Below are 25,136 nucleotides of genomic sequence, written 5' to 3' on the forward strand. Positions count from 1 at the left end.
ACCAGATGTGGCCTATTGTATAGGCAATCTCCATTTCATGAAATTTTTCCATGAAAAAAGAGCTGATACCCTTTGATTTCTGTTTTAAATGGATTTTTTTTCTTGTCTTATGCTCATGCTGTAGGTGACATGTGCATAGAATTAATGATAGAATGAATTCCTGTCAACCTGTGTTCCCAGTTGGGCTTCATAAATGAAGACGGGTGAAGGGCCCAGTGTAACTATATAGTTCATGCTACTTTATTTTTTTAGTTATATGGTAAATATGTTTATAGACATGGTCAATAGAAAAGGTAGCCGAGCAATGACAGTGTTCATCACAAAATAATGTTGCATTTAAAGTTCAAAATCACTGTAAAATAATTCGTTTTAGAAGCCGAAACCTAGTATTTGAGTTACTCATGATAATGAAAATTTGGAAATTTCATACCAATTATTGTCCTTGGCTTCGAAGTTTCTTGATAAAAATAAATAACTTTTACTACGATGTATAGACCTTTTTATTTGTCTTTGGTTTTGATGTTCTGGTGCTCTCAATGTCCACCTAAAAATGTATTTCCTAGCACTTTGTTCAATATGTTTGCTCATCTCTTCTAGAGAAGGTAGAGGAGGTGGTGTATGAACCATTCCATCTTTCAGCCACCTGCACCTGTAGACCATGCAGGAGCTCTTGCTTCCTTTTTCCTCTGGTTTCTGATGATGCAGTTTTCCTCATGCTGTGTTCAAGTTAACTCCACCACCACTTTGGACTTTGATTCCACTCCTTCTCCTACTTCTGAGACTTTACTATCTCAGTTTTCTCTTCTTTCTGTGTAATCTTCAAGCTCTCTCTTTCTTTTCTGACTTTTTCCCTTTAGCATGTAAATACATTTGCATTTTTTTTCCTTCCTAACAAAAATTAACAATAAAAATCACTTAACCCTGAGTACATGCCTCTGGCTACAACCCAGTATCTTCCATTGCATTCCCTCAAAGATGGTCTACTTTGGCAGTCTCTCTCCACTTCTGGTCATGCTTCACCCTCATCACAAGATGGATAACATCCCTGTTAACTGCCTTACTGCCAAACTCAACATTATAAAAATGAAACTTTCTCTTGTACTTGGCACCTTTGATCATTCTCTCCATTAGGTGTATCTTCTTCCCTTGAATATTTACTTACTTGTTTCTAAAACAGCTTCATATTAACCATGGAAGCTACTGTGATGACGTCTCACCTCTTCTCTAATCTTTTAGGCCCACACCTGTCATCTCCTGAGCTACAAGAGTAATCTAACTGAAATGTGAATCTTACCATATCACTCCCCCTATTAAATCAGTTGAAGACTTTCCATCATCTCAAAAGTAAAGTTCTACTTTTGCACTGTTGGTGGAAATACAAACTGGTGCAGCCACTCTGGAAAACAGTATGGAGATTCCTCAAAAAGTTAAAAATAAACCTACCCTATGACCCAGCAACTGCATCACTAGGTATTTATCCAAAGGATACAAGAATGCTGATTGGAAATGGCACATGCACTCCAGTGTTTATAGCAGTGCTTTCACAAATAACCAAATTATGGAAAGAGCCCAAATGTCCATTGACTGTTGAATGGATAAAGAAGATGTGGTATGTATATACACAGTGGAATAATACTCAGTAATCGAAAAGAATGATATCTTGGGGCACCTGGGTGGCTCAGTCGGTTAGGCATCCAACTTCAGCTCAGATCATGATCTCACCGTTCGTGAGTTCCAGCCCCGCGTCGGGCTCTGTGCTGACAGCTCGGAGCCTGGAGCCTGCTTTGGATTCTGTGTCTCCCTCTGTCTCTGCCCCTCCCCTCCCATCCCTTCTCTCTCTCTTTCTCTCTCTCTCTCTCCCCCTCTCTCCTTCAAAAATAATAATAAACATTAAAAAAAACTTTAAAAAGAGAATGATATCTTGCCATTTGCAATAATGTGGATGAAACTAGGGTGTATTATGTTAAGTGAAATGAGTCAGTCAGAAAAGACAACTATCATATGATTTAAGTCATATATGGAATTTAACAAACAAAACAGATGAACATAGGGGAAGGGAAGGAAAAATAATATAAGATAAAAACAGAGAGGGAGGCAAACCATAAGATACTCTTAAATATAGAGAATAAACTGAGGGTTGCTGCAGGGTAGGTGGGTGGGGAGATGGGCTAAATGGGCGCTGGGCATTAAGGAGGGGACTTGTGATGAGCACTGGGTATTGTATGCAGGTGATGAATCATTAAATTCTACTCCTGAAATCAGTACTATGCTATATGTTAAGTAACTTCTATTTAAATAATAAAAAGTAAAGTTCTAACACCTTAAAAGGGAAAGTCAAGTCTTTCCTGATTTGACCTTGACTCTCCAGCTTCAGCTCCTTTTTTTGCTTATATTTTTGCCTCCTAACTTTTTGTCTTCCCAGAATTTCATTCTTTATTTACTCTTTTCTTTAGTCAACCATTCTCCTTAGTGACCTTATCTACTTAGGGTTTTACCGTTTTGATAATCACTCCATAATCACCTCAAATTCATCATGCCAAAACTGAAATGATACTTTCCCATCTAAACGTGTTCACTTTGGCTCATTTTTTTTTTCACTTATGTAAGGTATATCATTGTTATAAGAAACAAATGCCTGAGTAAATACAATACAGCCCAACACAGGTCAGTAGCAGTAGTGAGGCATTTTTTCTTGGATGCAGATTCCTTCTACCAAGGGCCATGCCCTCCCTTGGGGTCTCGGAGCACTTCTTAGAACTCTATGCATCCAAAGGAGTGAAAGGAATAACTGCAAGATTACAGAGGTTTTTATGAGCTGGGACCAGAGATAGCAAATGGTAATTCTAACTATATCCCACTGGTCAATAAATAAGGCGTCCTGAATTGCAACAAGGCTAGAAAAAGAAACAGGGTACGCTGAACACACAGTATTATCTCTGCATGGCAAATTGTTTCTTCCTCCTTTACTTCCTAAATAAATCTCAAGACTGTTACCTCCTCTATTCTTTACCCAGCTAAGCCCATTCTCATGAGTCCGGTCTCATCATTTCTCAAGAGAACCACTGCTATAACCTCCAAACTGTCTTCCGGTTTAACCCTTCTTATCCATCACCCACACAGCTGCAGACATACTCAAAGTAACATGAAAGTTTTACCTATAAGATTCTTCCAATTAAATCTTTTCAGTAACTTCCCATCATGTACAAAGTGGAAATAGAAATATCAGAGAATGGAAAAATAATCCCCTTGACTTGACAGCTGCCTATTTCACCAGCATCAATTCTGGGTATACATTTTCATTTTGTGCCACGGTTTTTCACTTCTGCCACCCTGAATATACCATGCAGTGTCTTTGCTCATTCAGTTTCTTAATCTGGAATGTGTTTCATGTCCCTACCCCATAACCCCTCAGGATGAATTAGCTGTGTCTCATCAACACTTACAGGATCTCTGGTACCTCTATTAATTAGTGATTTACTTCATCATGCACAACAATCTGTGCAAGTGCCTAAATAATTCATTGAACTATGAGATCTTTGAAAACAAGGGCTGTGTCTTACTCATTTTCATCTCCAGCTCTAAGAGATACTTGGCACATAGTAATCATCTATAAATATGTGTTAAATGAGTAAACTGTTCCTAAGCAAAAACATACCTTGAAACTCATTCCTTTGCCTGTGTCCCTTTTACCCTATTTATGTCTTGGCGTTCACTTCCATGGCCCTTCCCTAGTCCACCAGCTTGAGTTTGGTTTTGTGTAGCCTGGTTACAAGATAATTATCATTGCTCTGTTACATTCTCCCCTTTTGTACTCTGCCCATATGATTGAATACCCTGGCCCCACATGAGCTTTGTATCATTCTTGGGCACTCTGTTATAAGCCCAGAGAAGCCCACCTAAGTTTTCTGCAATTAATGTCTTAAACCAAGTCAGTTTCTTGTAGCCCATAACTATCTTGTACAATAGATTCCTGCTTATAACCTCAGCTGCAACTCTGTGCTCATTCAAGTAACTAATAATGTCTCACAAACAAGGCTGTTTCACATTCTAACAATAGACTCTTAAAAGATGTGCATTTCTACCACACAGTGGGATCAAGAGTGTAACCATGATAATAATACAAAACAATAGAAAGAAATTCAATTGGAACAACAGAAGAATGTGGGCAGCAATCTAAATGGAATTTCCTGTTTTTCTCTGAATTCTAAAATCATTGGTGCCAATTATGAGCTGTATTTTAAAAAGCAGCCCAACATTGAGTGGAAAGTGCACTCAATCTTCCTCCATTAAGTTTTGGTCCTACTTCAAAATGGTAAAGCCAAGGCTTCTTCTTCCAATATATTGATTGATAGCTTTGAAATTATGATTTAGGACCAAGTACATTAGTTGTACTTGTGCCTCACAAAGAGGACATCAATTTTCACTAATTAGCGCCATTGAATTAAGTTAAATTATGGGGAAAATGAGACACAAATGCATAGCTTAAGAAGCCTGGATGTTTAAATAAATATTGTTTAGAGATTAGGTATTGAGAATTTATTAAATATAACTTGATACCTTTTCCTAATATGTCAAGGGAGAAGAAAAAGTATAAAGATACCTGAATTTAGGGATATTTGGGGAAACTATTTATTTTGTGGTTTGCTGTTAAGGAGACAACTTATACACGGGGCGCCTGGGTGGCACAGTCGGTTAAGCGTCCGACTTCAGCCAGGTCACGATCTCGCGGTCCGTGAGTTCGAGCCCCGCGTCTGGCTCTGGGCTGATGGCTCGGAGCCTGGAGCCTGTTTCCGATTCTGTGTCTCCCTCTCTCTCTGCCCCTCCCCCGTTCATGCTCTGTCTCTCTCTGTCCCAAAAATAAATAAAAAATGTTGAAAAAAAAAATTAAAAAAAAAAAAAAAAAAAAAAAGGAGACAACTTATACAGTGCATGTGAGGGTTTTTTTTCTAATAGACAAAACTCCCCCACAAAATTACATATATACGTGTGGGGTGTGTATATGTGTGTATGTGTACAATGTATACACTGTATACACACACACACATATATATATCTTCATATATGTCTTTGAAGACTTGAAAAACTTATTTCCTTAATCCTATTTGATTATTTCAGAATAAGCATAATATAAAGATTATACTATTCCTTTTAAAGTAATGAATTTAATAATTCAATGCTTGGTCAAATATAATAAATAACTCTACACTTTGACAAAGTGTTCGCTTCATCTCAAAAAGCAACAAATCCATCTCCCAGGCTATGCATTATACTTTGGCCAGTCCTGCTACAGATTCTAATGTTGGCCATTCATCTTCTGTCAATTATCTTTATAAACACCAGTTTTTCCGGGGTTTATAAATAGATCATTTAAAACCAAAATAAACCAAGGAGCATTAGTTCTGTCCTGTCCTTTATACTAAAGATAAAAAATCATTCTTGAGTTACCTCAGAAAAATAGAATGTAAGGGAAAGCATACTGTTTGATTCTACAATAAAAGATCTTAATTAATGATAACTCTGTATGGTAGGAAATGATTTTACAATGTCAGTGTTGTGAAATCTCAAATTATCCTAAGAGTTCGGAAAATGTCCCATCACTGTTTATTTTTGTATCCTCTAAACACAGACACACACACACACACACACCAAATTATTCAAGGCATTCATCCAGAACTCAGAAAACATATACTCATGCAAATTGTAAATTGTTCCAGATTGCCCAACACAAGAACATTTTACCCATCCGATAACTAAACTAAAATCAGTGGAGGATCATAGAGCCTTTTTGAGTATTGAGGGCTCTTGGAAAACAAAGGGAAGGTTAAAGCCATGCTGAACCTCCGGACATTTTACCCTGAAGATGAGGATGGAGAGCAGAGGGTCTGGTTCTTCCACAACAAGGAAAAGGATTCGTTTCAAAAAAAAGGAAGTATCAAAGGACTGTGAGCATTATTATTGTTTTCACGAACATTAAATGCGTCTGCACTCTTCATACACTCTTCAGAGTATAGTCCTGGTGTCTTCTCTGTCCAACGTTTCCCAGAGCTCCTAGCCTGAGGGTGAGTTGATACTGCTCTCCTGTGTATTTCTATAACAGTATTTTATGAAAACGCTCCTTTAGAGCACTTATCACAAAATTCCAGGAAATCTCTCTGTTCTCATATATTCTGGGATCCTTGAGAGCAGGGACCGTGCCTTTTGTACCCTTATATGCCCCGCACAAATGCCACCACCACTGCTTCAGCATGTTAGCACCATGACAGGCATGAATGAGTGTGAAACAATCAGAGAACATTAAACGTATGTCAGGCTGAGTAGTTTAATCATGGACCATGGATAATGGGGAGCCAAAAAAGCCCATGTCACAAATTCAAATTCCTGGTACGTTGCCAAGAAAGTGACAACGTGTAACAGGGAAGGGCAGAGAAAGGGCAGAGAAGGACAGGGCAGGAAAGGAAAGGAAAGGAAAGGAAAGGAAAGGAAAGGAAAGGAAAGGAAAGTTTTTCTAGTATTAAAAAAAAAAGCTGTAAGATAAGCTATAAGGTTGATGACAAACCCCGGTCAATAGTTGGTCATAGTATCAGGGGACAAGATAGAACAATGTGTACTGTGGGAAAGACATTCTCTGGCCCAGAGATATGCCTCTCTTCTGATCTGTTGTGGCAACAAGAAGATGTGGTTACGTATTGTTAAATGTCACCAATTTCTAAGAAAAGCCAGAAATCAGGTGATTACATGACATATCAGTTTTAACATGTTGGCTTTAAATATAACAAAACACACTTTGAGTTTGAAACGGAGACCATGAGAGATTTTAATGCCCTCTGAAGTGCTCTTTGCAAGACGGACAAAGCTGAATCAGTACTTTAGGGTGTTTTAGTTTTATATCAGGCTGTTTAAATATTCCAGGCTGATGCACAAACATATTCAAATCCAGTTCCCAAGGTATTGTGTTTACAAGCATGGTGACAGTGGCATGAGACACTGTCATGTCTCATGACAATGAGAGCCACAAAGATGTCCTAATAATTTTATAGTCTTCTGCTATGTTTCCTGTTATTTGACTCTCCTGGGTGAGCACTTCAATGGTACAGACAAGTCAGTTCGTATATCAGGATCTCTACATTTCAAACGTTTTTGTTTCTCCCCTTTACTTTTACCCCTGCTATTATGTTACTGTTTCTTACTACATTTCCCATAATTCCCCACTATGTTCATTTCACCCAGCCAGCTCTTTTTTTCAACCTCCCTAGAATCTGACAGGCCACAGAAATATCTGATTTCAAAGAGATGCTCGCATTCTATACTGATGCCATGTAGGAGTGTAAATGCCCAATGTCACACTGCTGAGTGGAGAAAGGTAAGAAAAATCGTTACTAGTCTTTGTATTCTCTAATCTTTTAAAATCTCTTGAAGAAACAGAAATGTTTTATTTTTTAACCACTGTCTTAGTTACTTTTTTTTTTACTCCATCTGTGCAAACCAAAATGTAGTAAAATTTTTGAATGATAGAACTGGAATGTGTACTCAAAATGTGACACCAATAAGATTGCAAGGAATATTGAAGGAAATCTTCGATAAGACTGACAATGACAATGACTCTCAACAGCATGAATTTGAGTATAAATCTTATACAAATAAATGAATTACTAAGAAAAAATTAAGCTGCTATCCTGCCTGATTGATATGCCATTATAGTAATACAAATAGATTCATTTAAATTAGGCTAGAGGCTTGATTAATTTTTTCACAACCAGCAGAAAACATGTATAAAGTTCCTACTCAAATAATTTCATGATATGATGACTTTTCACATTTGCAAATAAAGAATCAACATTTAAGACAAGAAAAAATGCAAAGAAAATTTGAATTGGCTAAAGAAAATTTAGTTACTCTAGTAGTAACAGGATTTTTTTAAACTAAACGTGAGTGTAAATCAGGCAATCCTATTTTCCAACTGGTGGAGATTATGGATCTGTATTAAATATATGCATTTGAAGATTATCTTTGATTATTTACTGGCTTGGACTGATATAAAATTGGTATATTAAAATATGCCATGTATGTGGTTAACCCAGTTGCAAATCATTAAACCATTATTTAGTAATTAGTAGTGTTCTTATAAAAAGAATGAGGTACATGCATCATTTATTTTCAATGCAGCTTTGCATAATTAGAATAATATGCAATTTGATCTATTAAACTACTAATTAAATACAAAATATTTAATATGTACCAGAGAGTTGTGCTCTGAAATTGCACAATTATCCATTGTGTGGTTATTTCCTTCACTGACCCTTCCTCCAAAGCATGGGGGAGTAATCCATAAAATACTTTCAGGGAAAAGGGAGTATTAAGAAACAATGAGAGCCACAAAGATGTCCTGAGTTGGTCAATAGTGTTACACTTCTCCAGGCAAGTAGAAAAATCTAATTTGTTTTCTACCTCCTTCCCAAGCCCCTTCTTTGTGCCTTTAAATATGTGTATAATTAATAAGATGGCCCCAAACAGTCAGAAAAAAGGAAAAGAGGAGCAGTTTAAGTGTCTAGATTATTGAAACATTGGATTTCTTTCCAGTTTTATTGAGAAATAATTGACATATATCACATCACCGTATAAGTTTAAGGCGTACAGCGTGATGACTTGATTTACAAATGTTGCGACATGAATACCACCATTGGTTCAGCCTACATACATTTTTTCATTTAGGTACAATAAAAAGAAAAGAAAGAAAATAATAAAGGGAAAAATAATCTCTTGGTAATGAGAACTCTTAGGATCCACTCTCTTCACAAGTTTCCTATCATACAGCAGTGTTAGCTGTAGTCACCACTTTGAACATCACATCCTTAGTACTTTTACACAGAGTATTTCTTAAAAAACAAGAGGGTTTTTTTTTTTCATTCTTTAATTAGGGAGCCTATCTTTATGAAGATTCATATCCCTGACAAGAGGTCGAAGCCATATATTCTTATTCTTTTCTAATTTAGTTTCAGTGTGCTATCAGATGAAACCTTATCACTTTATTCAGAAGTGCTTTACTATGCTCAAGAATCTAGCACTGATCAAGAATCTAGCACTATCAAAGCCAGCCTCATACATCATTCAAGGTCTTCCTACATATCAGCTCTTTTGCTACTTTTAGAATAATAATAATGAGGGTGAAAACAATAAAAGCAAATGTCTTCCAAAGTATTGTGCCAAATGAATTACATTATTTCATTTAATTCACTGAGGTAAAACAAAGGGGGGGGATTGAGATTATGAGAGGTAACCCGACTTGGCTTGAGTCTTACTGCTTCTGTGTCGCAAAACTGAGCCATATCCAAGGTTATGTGATTCAGAACTAGTGTTCTTAACCTTCCACTATATGCTACAAACTTCACAATATGCCAATAATCCTTAAATGTCCTCCGAACTCTCTCTAAATGAAACAGACAAGACTCTTCCGTGTACTTAGTATTGACTTATTCTTTTCTCAGTGCCTTCGTTCATGTTGTATCCTCTCTTAAAGTGTGTACTTTGTCACTTAGCCAAATATTCTTCCTCTTTCAAGGCATGAGTCACATGCCTTCTCCTCCACAGCAATTCTGCCCCAAATGAATACCTAAGATCTAAACCCATTCCTATTCCCATAGTGCCTAGTGTAGAGATACAAAGGTGATTATCTCTCAGTAAATGTATTCCCTGAAAGCACTAAGAGTAAAGACACAAATAATCCATTATAAAACCAAGAATGTTGTCGTGCACATTTGATTCCCTGTTACAAGAGATAGGTTTGCTGCCTCATTTCCTGTGCCAGCTTTTCCATCATCAACAAAATTTTCAAAAAGATGTTCATTCACTTTCTGACTGTCCTTGGACTATGTCCAATTTCTTTTTTCTGAAGAGCTTCCAAATTTAGTTTTCACTTCAAATGTGGCTGCTGAATCCAAGCAGTATAGAGTCAGAGCAGGAGTTTTCCTTGCAGAGAAATGGGATCTATTTTAATTGGGAGGCAGAAGGAACCGTGCTGTGGTTGCACCTGTTCTGTTATCAGGAATGGCAGGCTCCATCCCTCTTCTGGCTTTTCCTTCCTAGTATTCTTGCTCCATTTACCCTCAGTCAGGTGCATTAAACACTTCCGGGGCAAGTCCCGCATGGCCATGATAAATAAAAGAGAGCTCTTGAGAAGGTGGTGGATTCGCTAAAGTTCCAGTAAAGTTTATTGCATGTTTTTCCGACACCATTAGCAAAATCCTAACCTTCTGGTGCCCAAACTCCTCTTTGTCTCTCTGAGAAGGCCAGGGCATGGCTGGCTGCCAAATTGTCAGGCCAACGAGTGGCTCACTCTGCACCCTACACTAGCCTGACTACATAACAGAGTTGCCATTTCTTTTTCTAGGCATCATCAGAACATAGGTATCATTTCAAGGATGTCAATTTAGAGTCACTGTGCAATTGTATTTACAGAAAAGACAGCGTGGTGTAGTGATTGAATGGACTCTGGATCCAGACTACTTAGGTTCAAATCCCAGCTTTGATACTTACAGGCTGTGTAACTTTGGCCAACTTCTTTGACCTCTTAATACTCACTTTTTTCAGTGAGTATTTCAGTTTGTTTTCAGTTTGTTTGTTTTCAGTTGTAAAAACAGGGATGATGAGAGGTCCTACCTCATAGGATTTTTGTGAGGATTAAATGAGTTAATCCTTGTTAAGCATGTAAAGCAATGATAGCCCTCAGGAATGTTAGCTAGTATTGTTTAACTTTTGTTGAGTAAATAAATAAATAACAAATATATTGTATAAGACAATTTTTTACTTCTTTTCTTCCTTCTCAAGACCCAAACGCTTTGAGAACAGAGAGCGAGTATTTCCCATCTTTGTATATTCTCAGCACTTCTCAGGAGGATGATACATCATACGTGCCAATGACTCTCCGCTGAGTACTTGAAAGCTGTGGTAATTTGAGAGAAGGGTAAAGTGAGGTAGAGTTTAAGGTTGCGATAGTCCAAAACATTTAGGAGTAAGGAGACTATTATGTTGGGAGGCTTCTCCCCATCTGTGTTGAAGTCACACCCAGAGTGATGGAAGTTGTTCAAGTGGGGAGAGGAGTTAAGAAACAGGTGTCAACAGGTCTCAAGAGAGAAAAACTTATGAACCAAAAACAGAAGAAGGCATCAGCATGGAGGTGAGGTTAGACCGTGGGCACAAACTGTATATAAAAATTTTTTCATGGGGCGCCTGGGGGGCTCAGTCGCTTGAGCATCAGACTTCAGCTCAGGTCATGATGTCATGGCTTGTGAACTTCATGTCGGGCTCTGTGCTGACACCTCGGAGCCTGGAGCCTGCTTTGGATCCTGTGTCTCCCTCTCTCTGCCCCTCCCCTGCTGTCACTCTCTCTCTCTCAAAAATAAATAAACATTAAAAAAAATTTAAAAAAACACATTTCCATGAAAAGGGGGTTATGTTATCAAGAGGCACTTGGTGAAATAGAGGAAAGCCAATGCTAGTATAAGATGTATGAAGCATCCATTTACAATGACTGCCCTCTCTCTCTCTCTTCTTTAAAAATATTTTAGGGGCGCCTGGGTGGCTCAGTTGGTTGAGCTTCCGACTTCGGCCTAGGTCATGATCTCATGGTCTGTGAGTTCGAGCCCCGTGTCAGGCTCTGTGCTGACAGCTCAGAGCCTGGAGTCTGCTTCAGATTCTGTGTCTCCCTCTCTCTGCCCCTCTACCGTTCATGCTCTGTCTCTCTCTGTCTCAAAACTAAATGAACATAAAAAAAATAAAATACAAATATTTTATTTTTAAGCAGTCTCTACACCCATTGTGGGGCTTAAACTCATGACCCGATATCAGGAGCTGCACACTCTACCGACCGAGCCAGCCAGGCACCCCTGCCTTATCTCTTTTTAAATGTTCTAAAGTCATTTTCAAAACAGAGCTCTTGATTTTCTTTCATTTTCTCCCACCAAATACTTACATATTAATAACAACATTATGAACTGAATTATGTCCCCTAAAAATTTGGATGTTAAAATCCCATCCCCTAGTACCTCAGAATGTAATTACATTTGGAGATATGGTCCTTAAATAGATGATTAAATTATACTTGTCATTAGAGTGGGCTCCAGTCCAATATGACTGATGTCCTTACAAGAGAAAAGAACATTGGTCACAGACACATACAGTTGGAACGCCGCAATGACACAGGAAGAAGTGCCCATCTACCAGCCAAGGAGAGAGGCCTCACAAGAAACAAACCTTGCTGACCCCTTGGGCTCAGACGTCCAGCCTCCAGAACTGTGCACATATGTTTCTGTTCAAGCTGCCAAGTCTGTGCTACTTTGACACGGCAGCCCTATCCAACTAATACAAACAGCAAGAACAATCTATTTTGCCCCTAGTCTTGTCATTTCAGTAGGTTGCATCATCATCCTTATGGCTGTTGAAGTAAAAAACCAAGGACTTTTTTTTTTTTAATTTTCCTTTTTATCTTGCTGTTTGTACCTACATCTAACTCATCGGCAATTTTTTAAGTATACTTTGAACTATGTCACAATTCACTGTAGTAAACTCTATAACCCTAATTTAAGCCACCATCGCCTCTCTTTGTCTACCTCTTCAACCAATTTCCTATCCTTCTGCTCTGAAATTTTGCTACAGTCACACTGATTTTTTTTCTTCTGTTCATATATGCTAGATTAATACTCAATCTTGGAAGTTTTTACTTTCTCACTAGTTATTACCTCTGCTTATAATTATCTTTGCCCTCCTCCCCTGAGATCTCTCTATCATTGGTCCATCTGGTCATTTGGGTGTCAGTTAAATGTGTTCTCAACGAGAGCTTTTATAACTTCTCAGTCTGACAGCACTGACATAACCTAGCTTCATTTTCATATGTATTTTATCTGATATTTGCCATTTATTGTTGGGTTGCTATAGAATGTTGATTGGGATTTAGGCTAGAGTTGGCAACTTGTTTGCATTTGAAAACAGGAAATATTAAATATCTTTATATATTTTTCTTTGTTAAGAAATATCAATGTAAAAAAAATCTACAACGAGACCACACAATCCTCTTCAAGGTTTATTCAGAGGAAACAAAACTGGCCCTACTCTCAGTACCATAATATATACAACCACCCCATAAAGAATCTATAGAAATGGGTGGGGAACAGAGAGGGAGGAGGCTCTTATTCATCCCTACCCCAAAGCCAAGTATGATAAAGGTTAGAAATTGTGTGTGTCTGCAAGAAAGAAGTATCAGTGTTCCATTCCCCACTGTGTATCTACTCAAGGCTGTTGTGTCAATGTGCCTAACTAAAGATGGCAATGACTTCACAAGAGGAGAGAACAAATTACAATGGACTCATCTGTGATCCTACTGATAGTTGAGGCAGATATGTGAATGTTTCCCATGAGTAGACACCTCATAAGGTAGATGGGCTTTAGCTGTTTTGCTTGTATCCAACCATGGGACAGTGGCCAGGGGAGGCCATGGAGTGTACCACTGGTAAAGGGAGCAGAGGCAACAAAAGAGGTAGAATAATCTCCCACATTATGAGGGTCTATGGTCAAAAATCTCAGGATGTCCTGTGAAAATCTCATACCAGGGCCTGACATGAGTGGCAGAATATGGATACTTGCCATGTAAAAGGTACCAGCCACAACAAAGCATTTGCAAAAAAAAAAAAAAAAGTGACAACAAAAGTTGCAAAAAGAGACATGTGTCTTCTTGTCTCTCACTCCTTGCTGCTTCCAACAACTGCCTATAGGTGAAAAAGAGAGCTGTAAGGCTGTGAATCAGGTATGAGACTGGAGTTTTATTTTTGTTTAATTTTTTTTAACATTTATTTATTTTTGAGACAGAGAGAGAGAGCATGAACAGGGGAGGGTCAGAGAGAAAGGGAGACACAGAATCCGAAGCAGGCTCCAGGCTCTGAGCTGTCAGCACAGAGCCCGGCGTGGGGCTCGAACCCACGGACCACGAGATCATGACCTGAGCCAAAGTTGGACGCTTAACCGACTGAGCCACCCAGGCGCCTTGAGACTGGAGTTTTAAACATGGAGAAGCTAACATTTATTAAACAACAAGTATCAGAGAATTATGGACTCTTCCCTTTAAGACACACAAAAAAAATGAATTCAAGAGAAAACATAGATTGTACCTAGATTAGAGATTTCTTAATACACTAGCTACAGTTTATTACTATAATGTGTAATAGTTCCGTGTACTCTTGTGTTACTTCTGTATACACAATGCCTAGAAGAGTGTCTGCACATAATACAGTATAGATGACTAGTTGACTTTGCATTTTGGTTGGTAGTTGAGAATAATAAAAATGCAAAGAATAGACAGAGAAGCCAGCTTTGATGTTCTAGGCATAGTTAGTTTGAAACAACCCAAACACTGCGATGAGTCTATGTGATTAGTCTATGGTCATGGTCAACAGTCCATTGAAAGTCCCAAAAGGGGTTTGCAGAGAAATTCTCCTAGCAGCCTCAAAGTACTCACCATAAATACTTGAACAATTGACTACCACTGAGGATACTTCTCTCTGATGGAATCAACAGCATCTTCTGCTGATTTGGAGGTTTTAGGCTTTATTGCTGAAACTAGGCTATGATGGGGAGCAAATAAGTCTTGAAGACAACTATGCTCAGGGGGTTAGAGGAAGAGTTTTGTAGTACCAAGGGTCTCCCTCCACAGAATGATTGGCAATGGAATATTTTGAGGAACAGCCAATTAAGGTATTGTATAAAACTCAGAGAGATGCAAGGCATTAATATGCATATGTTACAGTGTGGGTGCCTACTTTACCTTCTACCTTCTGCAGTGTGGGTGCCTACTACCCTTGTGTTTCACATTGAACTGATTTCTCCTGGGTGAAAATGTGAAGGAAAAGGTGATAAAGCCAGGTAGATGAGGTAGTAAGAGAGACTGGTGGTCACCTCAGGAGAGTGTGACATCATTAGAATCTCATGTGTCCTAATAAGAGCCAGTTCACCTGCTATGTAGAGCTATCCATGACCAGTCACTGGTTATCAGCAAAAACACCAACAGCTAATAGAGGACTGCACCAATGACCAGTTAAGCAAAGAGGTGCCTGCCTCTCCCTTCCCCTTCCCCAACACCGATTTTTCTCAGAGTAAATTCTTGCATATAAATCTTTCTGACTAGTAAAACCAAAAAAGAAAGGATGATGAGGGATGCACCTGTGAACACATTTGATCTCTACTCAATTTTTTATCCAAAGTCTTTTGATTAAAAAAACTTTTTACAGTGTCAACATTTTTTAAACATTCAAAAACTAACGTAAAAACTTTGATTTAAAAGGTTGAAATTTAGAGCAGAACTTTTCATTACTTTTTTTCATAACTTTTTCATTACTTTTAGTTGATTTCAGTGGTTTTATTTATTTTTTCAGCAATCCCTTTTATGTGTTACAAGGCAGAGAAATACAGACAGTTAAATGAAAGCCATCCACCCCACTCCCCCAGAGAAATAACATGAATGCTCTAACTTGAAGGGAATGGCAAGGTATGTACTGATGTGATGGGCAAACATAAAATCTACTCTAAAATTGGGCTTTAATTTGATGCTTAGTAAGTAGAATCATGGAAGAAAAAACACTCACCTATGATATCAGGAGGTTTCCAGTCTAATCCCAGCTGAGTTGGCTAATCTTTATGTAAATTTTGGCATGCATTATATCTTCTCTGGACTTTAGATATATAAAATATCTAGCATCCCTTCAAAATATGCGTGTCAATGACTACTTGGGGTTGGGAATCACCCTATGGCTGTTTTTGGAGGTCCTTCCTATACAGCCTTCTTGCTGCCTAGGTCCTCTGATGGAATCTTCACTTACAGATGGGCCTGAAATGAAAGCCAGCCTGAAACCTCCTTAGCCTAGGATAAATAAATCATCATGGTTGCCAAGTTGTCCTGAGTTATAATAATAAGTCATTGGTTTTACCTATGGAAACAATTAGCAATGCTTCCTATTTGGAGATCTATATGAACATGATCTGACAAGTATTTAGAACTTAAATTTTGAAATTGTCTACCAGTGAGAAAAAATGTTAGGACTTCCAATTTTACCACAGAGAAATTTTGCATCATACTATTTTTGAAACATATATGGAAAATAAAGTAAAAAGATGTAAAAGGGACTAAAAATTTCCCACTTCACATTTTCCAATCTATTTCCTGTATAGAATGATTATTAGTATTTACTGAATGCCTCTCATGTGCCAGGAACTATTGTAGGCACCCAGGATATAGGAGAGAACAACAACAAAATTATCTTCCTTTATGAAGCTTATAGTTTGATTGAAAAACATACATAAAAAATTAAGAGAAAAAATATAATGATAAGTGGTAAGGAGAAAAGTGACATTAGCATGGAGATAGGAAGTGTTAGGGGAGTACGTATTGAAATCTTAGATTGGGTGGCTGGGAAAACTTTATGGAGGAATTGATAAGTCAAGCCACGCAGATCTCTGAAAAAGAACATTCCAGGCAGATAGAATAACAAGAGCAAAAAATCTGAACTGAGGGTGTGACTAGAGGCTTATAGACAGTAAGAAGATTTGTGTGAATGAAGTGGAAAGAAAGATAAAAAAGGAAGTGATATTATTACCAGGTGGTATGGGATTGGGGAGGGGTCAAGGATACATGTCATAGGAAGTACTTTGATTTTTTGCTCTGAGGCAGAAGGAAAAAAAACAACAACACGGGGGGATTTTTTTTAAAAAAGAGTGACAAAAACGTCTGGCTATAAAGGGTCATGCTGGTTGTGTTGAAAAAAAGACTGAAGGGGTAAAGTGTGACTCAGGAAGACAACAAAGACTTCCAATAATTCAGAAATAGGTTTGTACCACTGTAGTCCTAGAAATCCTAGGACAGTAGTCCCCTGCCTCTGTATCCATGGGGGATTTGTTCCAAGACCCCTGTGGATGTCCCAAACCCCAGATAGTCCTGAACCCTATGTATACTGTTTTTTTTTCCTATACATAAAACACCTATGATAAAGTTTAATTTATAAATTGGACACAGTAAAAGATTAACAACAACTGATATCAAAATAGAATGATTATGGCAATATACAATAATAAAAGTTATATGAATGTGATCTTTCTGTCTCTTTCTCTGAATATCTTAATGTACTGTACTCACTCTTCTTGTGATGAGGTGAGATGTTACAATGCCACATGAGGAGATGACATGAGTTGAATGATGCAGGCACTGTGAGATACCATTAGGCTACTATTGAACTTCTGATGATTCGTCAGGAGGATCATCTGCTTCCAAACTGTGGTTGACTGTGGGTAACAGACACTGCAGAGAGCAAAACAACAGATAACAACAAGGGACGACTGTAATTCAATTTTCAGTATGATTTGAAGGTAAGACCAGCAATGGTTTAGATGTGGGGTATGGAACAAAGAAGAGATTCAAGGATGTCACCCAATTTTTAAAAGTTTATTTATTTTTGAAAAAGAGAGAGAGAGAGCACGAAGAGGGAGGGGCAGAGAGAATGGAAGACAGAGAATTCCAAGCAGGCTCCATGTTGTCAGCACAGAGCCCAATGCGGGGCTTGAACCCACAAATCATACGATCATGACCTGAGCCGACATCGAGTCGGACATTCATCCGACTGAGCCACCCAGGCACCTCATGGATGCCTCCCAGTTTTTAACCCTAAGGAACCAGAAAGACACAGTTGTCATAAAGTGAGATGGAGGGACTGTTGGAAAAATTTGGTATGGTTTAAAACATCAGTAGTTTAATTTTAGACATGCAGTGAAATAGTAGGCAGTTGGATATGAGTTTGGAGTCAGGGAAGAGATCCAGAATAAAGATATCAGCCTGGGGTCATCGGCATATAGATATATTTAAGATAAAGAGTAGACGAAATCACCAAGGAAGTTGTTGTAGATGAGATGAGAATAGATTTAAGAATGAATCTTTGGCTGAATTAGAAATTTAGAGGACTGAAGAGAAACCAGCGAAGGAAAACAAGAATGTGGAACCAGGTAAGAGGAAAGAAAACTAGGTGAATATGTTGACTTGTAGGTGAGAGTAGAAAAGTGATCTATATATAGATCTTATATGCATAACCAAATGTATATGTATGCAAACAAATGCATATATGTGTTTGTTTATGTGGGGTGGGGGAGTTTCTTATTTTTTTTCCTTCTGCCTCAGAGCAAAAAATCAAAGTACTTCCTATGACATGTATCCTTGCCCCTTCCCCAACCCCATACCACCCTGTAATAATATCACTTCCTTTTTTATCTTTCTTTCCACTACATTTATATAGTTTCTTTATTTTATAAAATGGGAGCACGCTATACTTAATCATCTAAAATCTGCTTTTAAAAATTAACTTATCATGGAAGAAATTTTTGTATCATCTTCACTCTTTAAAGATGTTTTATTTTCAAGTTTTTGATTGTCCAGGATTATTAAAACAAAGTATTATGAGAAACTTAAAAAAACACACTAGAGTGAAAATATTGGCTGCAAATTTTTCAACAATTGCTCTTTTCTATTTACTTTGCAAAAATCCTCTTTGTAAAAAATGGGAAACCAAAGAAAAAAACCAAAGTAAGGAATGAGGCAGTAGGAACCAAGTAGAAAACCTATCCAATTGTCCTTATATTGTATTATTGCTATTAATACATATCAACGCATGCTGATTCTCTTTTGTCAGAATGAGAAAGTCGGCTTTGAATAGAGCAGAAATTTTCATGAAAAAAATTATGAAACATCTGACAACTTCCACTTGTTCTTACCAGAGATAAAGGTGCTTTTTTTTTTCCTTGAAGATTCTAACATTTGTTGCTTTTACAAAGACAAACTGTATAGCAAATCACCTGTGTGGGGGCTCCGTGATTTTCATTAGATAGAAGAGATGGACAATAAATAAATTAGCAGTGGTTTCACTGTGTTACTAATAACACATGTAAGGCAACAAAAATATGGTGCATTATTTCACTGCATCTGGAAAACAGTGAATGAGCTGAAGATATTCTTTTAGAAGATATGAACAGAGTATCTCTCAAAAGCTCTTCTTAGTTTGCCCCTAGGTTTCCCCCAAATGATGTCACTTTCTAAACCATGAATTAGCTGTGTCACAAGACATTTCATCTACTAAAACATAAGTGAGAATCAAATACATGATTATTAAACAATGACTACTTAGCAAGAAACTATGGTAGGCAGTTTGTACTTTGCATAACGTATCAGCTTGCATTCTGGTGTTCAGAGGGTATCAAATATCCCTTTAAAAGTAATTTTTTCAAAGGGAATAACAAAAATCTTATGGTGCATACTTTAAGGACTTTATTAATCAGAAGTAATTGCCAAGTAATTGCCAAGCGCAATTTTTCAACCAGTAGTTTCTATGGTCCAAGTGCTAAAACAAATCTGACATGTCATTTGAAATTTTCTGAGTATTTACAATAGACATGAAAAACAACAGTCGAGCTGCCTGTATGGAAAACTGTCATGAATAAAAATAACAGAGGTGGGCCAAATTAGTCATTGTTTTTCTTCCTCAAATGCCTGTTAAGTGCTATTCTCCTTTATATTTTTTATTTTAAAAAATCAGCTGAATTGAAGTAGATTTCATGTGCAAAAGTGCTTACTGAACAGATTTGTAGTAAACAAGTAAGAAAGGATTGCATGTTGTTGAAAAGATTTCTAAACTGGTATTCTAAATCAGGCATGTAATCTCAGCTCTGTTGCTGACTAGTTAATCTTGTCTTTTAGGTCCTTATGGTCTCTGTTCTCTTTGTAAAATGAAGAAAGCAAACCATGACTAAGCATTTGTTCATGAGAACAGGCAATGAGATGCTGAGCTGTAACTTCTAGATTAGAAACCAATACGGTTGGAAAATCCCTTTATGGGATATATTTTCTTCACTAGTCTGGAAATTAAGAGAAGAAATTTTTAGGATATGTGAGCCTTGGTTCTATTTTTAGGAATCATGGTTACCTTCATAGTCTCAGTTCTTTCTTTTTTTCCTTTTCTTTTCCTACGGAGATGGTTTCTCTTTTAATTTGCTCTATTTTATCTGAGAATTTTTGTTTATTTTCTGATTTTACTTTGCACTATTTAGGTTAAGACTTCTTTTAGTTTCCATTCTCTTCCCTTGCTTTTATATTTTGTCTGTTCCATTTGTAATCCCTCTGAACTGACTTTCTGTGGCCTCAATTGGGCTCTTTAACAACAGTTACATATTTTAAATTCTTATTTTTGAAAATAATTCTGGAATTTTTGGAATTGAATTTTGTGTGTGTGCGCATCTCCTACCCCACAATAACTATTTGTTGAATGACCAACTTTCAGCCTTGTCTCTGCTGTTGTTCGTGTTTCTTTTATATAGATGCCAGTCTTTTCCATATCTTTCCAAGAACATGCAACTGATGTTCTCTATCAATGTTTTGAATGCCTTCTTCCTTTCAGAAAATAGTTTTCAAACTTAAGTTCTTATTCTCATGCTTCATGACAGTTCTTGCCTTTTCTAAGACCTCATTTCATTTGTTTGCTTATTTGCTTTGTTTCTTGAATATTCAGCTACCCTTGAATGGGGTATGATGAGTTTGAATCTAGCATTTGGTGGAGCAGAGACTTTCTTTCTCCACCCGCCCTCCTCCTCCCCTTCCTTCTTCTTAAAAAACAATTTATTGAAATAAAGTTAGTATGCAATGTTATATTAGTTTCAGATGTACAACATATTGATTGGGCAATTCTGTACATTACTCAATGCTCACCACAATAAGTATAGTTACCATCTGTAACCATACAAGGTTGTTACAATATTATAGACTATATTCCCTATGCCACACCTTTCATCTACATGACTTACTTATTTACTATATAACTGGAAGTTTGTACCTCATACCACCCTTTGTCAATTTCACCACCCCCCCCCCCACTTCTCCTCTGGCAACCACCATATTTAAGAGTCTGGTTTTTGTTTATTCATTTTTTTTTAAGTTTCCACATATAAATGAAATAATACGGTATTTTTCTTTCTCTTTCTGACCCTTTTTACTTAGCATAATACCCTCTAGGTCCATCCATATTGCCACAAATGGTAAGATCTCATCCTTGTATGGCTATGTAATATTCCACTATGTATATTTACAATATACATAAGCAACTGAAGTGCCCACTGATAGATGAATGGGTAAAGAAGCCATTCATCTATCAGTGGGCACTTAAGTTGCTTCCATGTCTTGGCTATTGCAAATAATAGACATATGGGTGCATCTATCTTTTCAGATTAGTGTTTTCATTTTCAATACCCAGTAATAGAATTACTGGATCATATGGTATTTCTATTTTTAATTTTTTGAGAAACCTTGATGGAGCTGAGACTTTCATCCCCTTCACTGTGTATTTGTTCTACTCTAGCTTACTATACACGTCCCCGCTCAGATCTAGACCAGGAAGCATCTTGATCTGACACACAAGGATTCTAATTCACTTCATTACATCCAGTAGAGCTTTATTAGTGGGGCTGGTGAACTGAGGTTCCGTCTCATGCAGGTTCTCTGACCTGGGAAATTCTGTGTCCTTTTCTACAGAATTGTTTTGTGTTGGTTTCAGCCTATCAATAACCAATGTTGTAGCTGGACTGGCCCTTGTGGTTCTTGGTATGATTGCAAGATGCCCTTAGCAAGTACTGCCAGAAAACTTTAAAGAGACATGGTTTATTACTTGCAAGTCCTGGAATTACACAGCACACCTGGGGCCACATATGTGGTTCTGCTTTTATTGGGGTCAAGGGTGGGGGCCAGAGGTTTTGCAGGATCAATCTTTATTGGTGAATTATAATCATAAGAGAAGGAATTTAAAACACAAAAGAGAGGAAAACAAAAACAAAAATAAAGGCTGAAATGCTCAGTTATCACAATCAACCAAGATCTATGAAACAAAGGATAATGTGAGGCACGTGGGGGTGGCTCTTTATCTATATAGTTGTGTGGCTGATAATGCATTTATTGAAGAGGATGCCTCAGCAATAAAGCTGAAGTCAGACACTTGTATTACAAAAAAAGAAAAACCAGCTGTTAGGGCTTATCCTACAAGAAGAAAGATAGGTAGGAAACACTGCATCTCCAAGCACACGGTGCTTCTGTTGTTCTTCCTATCTTTCCTGACGGCGATGTTTTATTCTTCAGCAATTTAACATCATACATTGCAGTGTGTTTCTATACATCATATCCTACTTCCTGCCATGTCACCTGCAGGTGTTGTATCATTGAAGGGATCCAGGTAGAAAGACAGCTAATGGGAGTGGAGGGACAGAGTCTCTGCATAAATAGCCCCTGAGCATTTGGGACTATGGGTGACAATTTTGTATGTCATGCAGTTGGTCGGGTGGTGGGCAATAAGAGTGCTGAGGTCAGTATGCTTTTCAATCTCCCTCTTTTCTTTTTTTAATTCAGGGAGAGGGTTTTGCGGTAGGGAGAGAGATGGTTCTCTGCCATGTTCTAATTCACAGGTTGCAGATGTGTTGAGTATTCCAAGGTTGAATTTTTCAATGCATCACCATGTTTTCCATGGTAGGAATGGACCTCGGGCTTTACTAAATAGTTTTTGGTTACATTTAGCTTACTCTGCTGTTTTAATTTTTTGACATTTTAGTCCTTTTGTATGTTTTCATGGATATTTTCTGGGAGGTTGAGAAAAGTCACATCATGCTCTGCAGAATGTCTACATGTGAACTAAAGAGCTTTTGAAGCTCATCTGAAATCAAACCCAGTATTCCAGATTGCTGGTTATATACGCCCATATTTCCTCTAAGACTTCTGTGACAGTTATTAGATTGGGCTATAAAATTTTGAGAGTATATTGAAAAACACATAAAGAAGCACTTTCATGTAGAAATGCAAGGTCATAGCTATAAAGAATCCAGGGTCCCAACTTTTATATTAGTCTACTACTGAGTTCTTAAACAAACCTATACCATTCCAGGTCTATAAAATTTAAAAGGTGATGAGAATCAGAGAAAATATTTGAGTTTGTAAGGAATGAGTTCCAAATTTTCACATATTCACATTAGTTTCTGAATCCGATTGTAAATAACTGCCTGTGCTTTTTACATTTTTTGTAAATAAATGCATAATACACTAGACAAAAGAAAGAACTTTGAGCCTGAAATGAATAATTCTCCAGCTCCATTCCCAACTACATTGTGATATTACCCTTCATCACAAGATGATAGAACTTTAAAAGCTTCTTAAAAATCAGTTAGAATGATGGTTCAATGTACTATACACTACATCTTTTTTTTTTGATAAATTTACAAATGTGATGCCACCTCTAAGAATATGGTAACTATTCCATTGGATATTTGTTGCTTTTTACTGATAATCACTGTGTGACTGAATGATTTCCCATTCAGATTTGTGTAGAGGCTGTCTAGAGTTAGTGTACATAATTTATCTTTGCAACTATAAAAACATAATAATAAATATGCGATATAAAAGTACAGCCTAGAAATTCTGACCTGACCTTTCAATCCCCTCAGTTAAAAATAAATTATTGAGGGGCGACTGGGTGGCTCAGTCGGTTAAGCGTCCGACTTCGGCTCAAGTCATGATCTCGCGGTCCCTGAGTTCAGGCCCCGCGTCGGGCTCTGTGCTGACAGCTCGGAGCCTGGAGCCTGCTTCAGATTCTGTGTCTCCCTCTCTCTCTCTAACCCTCCCCCGTTCATGCTCTGTCTCTGTCTCAAAAATAAATAAACGTTAAAAAAAATAAAAAATAATAAATTATTAAGGTTAAACTTCTTGATTTTAGACATAATAAAAGTCAAGGAGAAGTACACTACCCTGTCAAGTGTTGCACTACTTGTAAAGGAAGAACCAAGGGCCCTGAATCAGGCTTTCCACAGTATTACACAATCTAGCAAGACAGAACCCATTGATATTGCCCCCTATGTTGATATCATCTGTTCAAGATTCTACTCTTTGGTGGTTTTCCTTTGTGTACTATGTCAGGATTGTTTGGAGCTGCTCTGCTACCCGTATTTGCTAACTTTCATCATTAAGATCACAAAATGGTTGTTCTGACTTTAAGCATGGCACTTAATCACAGTCATACAGGAAGAAGGGGAATTAGGCAGAACAACGTGGTGGAATAAATCACCTTTTGCCTTATTAATCCAGAGATATATCATATGGATACCCCTATTTATAAAAGACTCAAGAAGTATTTTTTAAGCAAGACACTGGCACCTCAGGCAAAATTCAGTTCTTTACTGAATATCTAGTATTAGCTAAATATTGAACAATTGGAGGTATCTGCCCCGTATATACTTGTGTTGCTGTTGATGTGAATGGATATTTGTAGCAATTGTCAAGAGTAGCTAAGTTAATGGGATATTATTATTTAAATCAGTTTCAAATTATAATATGGCTTTTCTAAATTTTTATTACCTGCTTTGTAATTCTTCTAGTACATATGATCTTTTCCTTTTAAAGTCATGTTTCCATTGATAACCAATGTTGTTCTCTTTTCATATTTCAGTGATTGATTAATGATAACTCTATAATGATAGGGATTTTTCACTCATAAATTACTCATGCTGTACTAGACCAACTGAGTGGCATCTCTGAATCAACCAACTCATGCTAATGTTTATTCATTAAAGTCTTACAAACATCAGACTGAACTTTGATGATATTGTAAGCTACCAATCTTATTTTTCAAATGAAGCCATTCCCAACAATAAAATTATAACAACATTAGGATGTTTCACAGTTTTTGAAAAGAACTGGTCTTTAAGAATACCTTCCTATAATATTTTTTTTCTCAAAAGATTGATAAAAGGTGAGTATCAACAAGATAGTGACATATTCTCTGGGAAGTATGTAGACCACAATGATTCTTTGTTTTCAAATAAGTATATGTTTATGCCTTAATGAACCAGATTTGAGATTATAATTAAGATTTTATTGTAGAATTTGAAATTCCTAATGAGAACTTGTGGCTGACTAAATGGAAAAGTGAGGTGAAATTATCTCCATAGTCAATGGTTCCTCTCAAAAAAAATTTTTGTAATACATTAATGAACACAGAAAAAAATGGTCAAGAGACCTCAAAGAACAGCTTCCTAGAACATTA

General features: G+C 37.3%; 1 long non-coding RNA gene across 8 annotated transcripts in view; it reads left to right on the forward strand.

Moving 5' to 3' along the window:
• Nucleotides 1-25,136, forward strand: part of LOC132693982 (uncharacterized) — a 283,679-nt gene that overhangs the window by 150,117 nt on the left and 108,426 nt on the right. For 7 of the 8 annotated variants that reach the window (XR_013556549.2, XR_009617092.2, XR_014137883.1 and 4 more), the window contains one exon: nucleotides 7,254-7,360. The exons of the other annotated variant lie outside the window; for it this stretch is intronic. This is a non-coding gene — a long non-coding RNA (uncharacterized LOC132693982). The remainder of the gene's footprint in view (nucleotides 1-7,253; nucleotides 7,361-25,136) is intronic. 8 annotated transcript variants of the gene reach the window in all.

The sequence above is a fragment of the Panthera onca genome, chromosome B4, assembly GCF_046562875.1.
Source record: "Panthera onca isolate mPanOnc1 chromosome B4, mPanOnc1 haplotype 2, whole genome shotgun sequence".
In the NCBI taxonomy this organism is placed as follows: Eukaryota; Metazoa; Chordata; class Mammalia; order Carnivora; family Felidae; genus Panthera; species Panthera onca.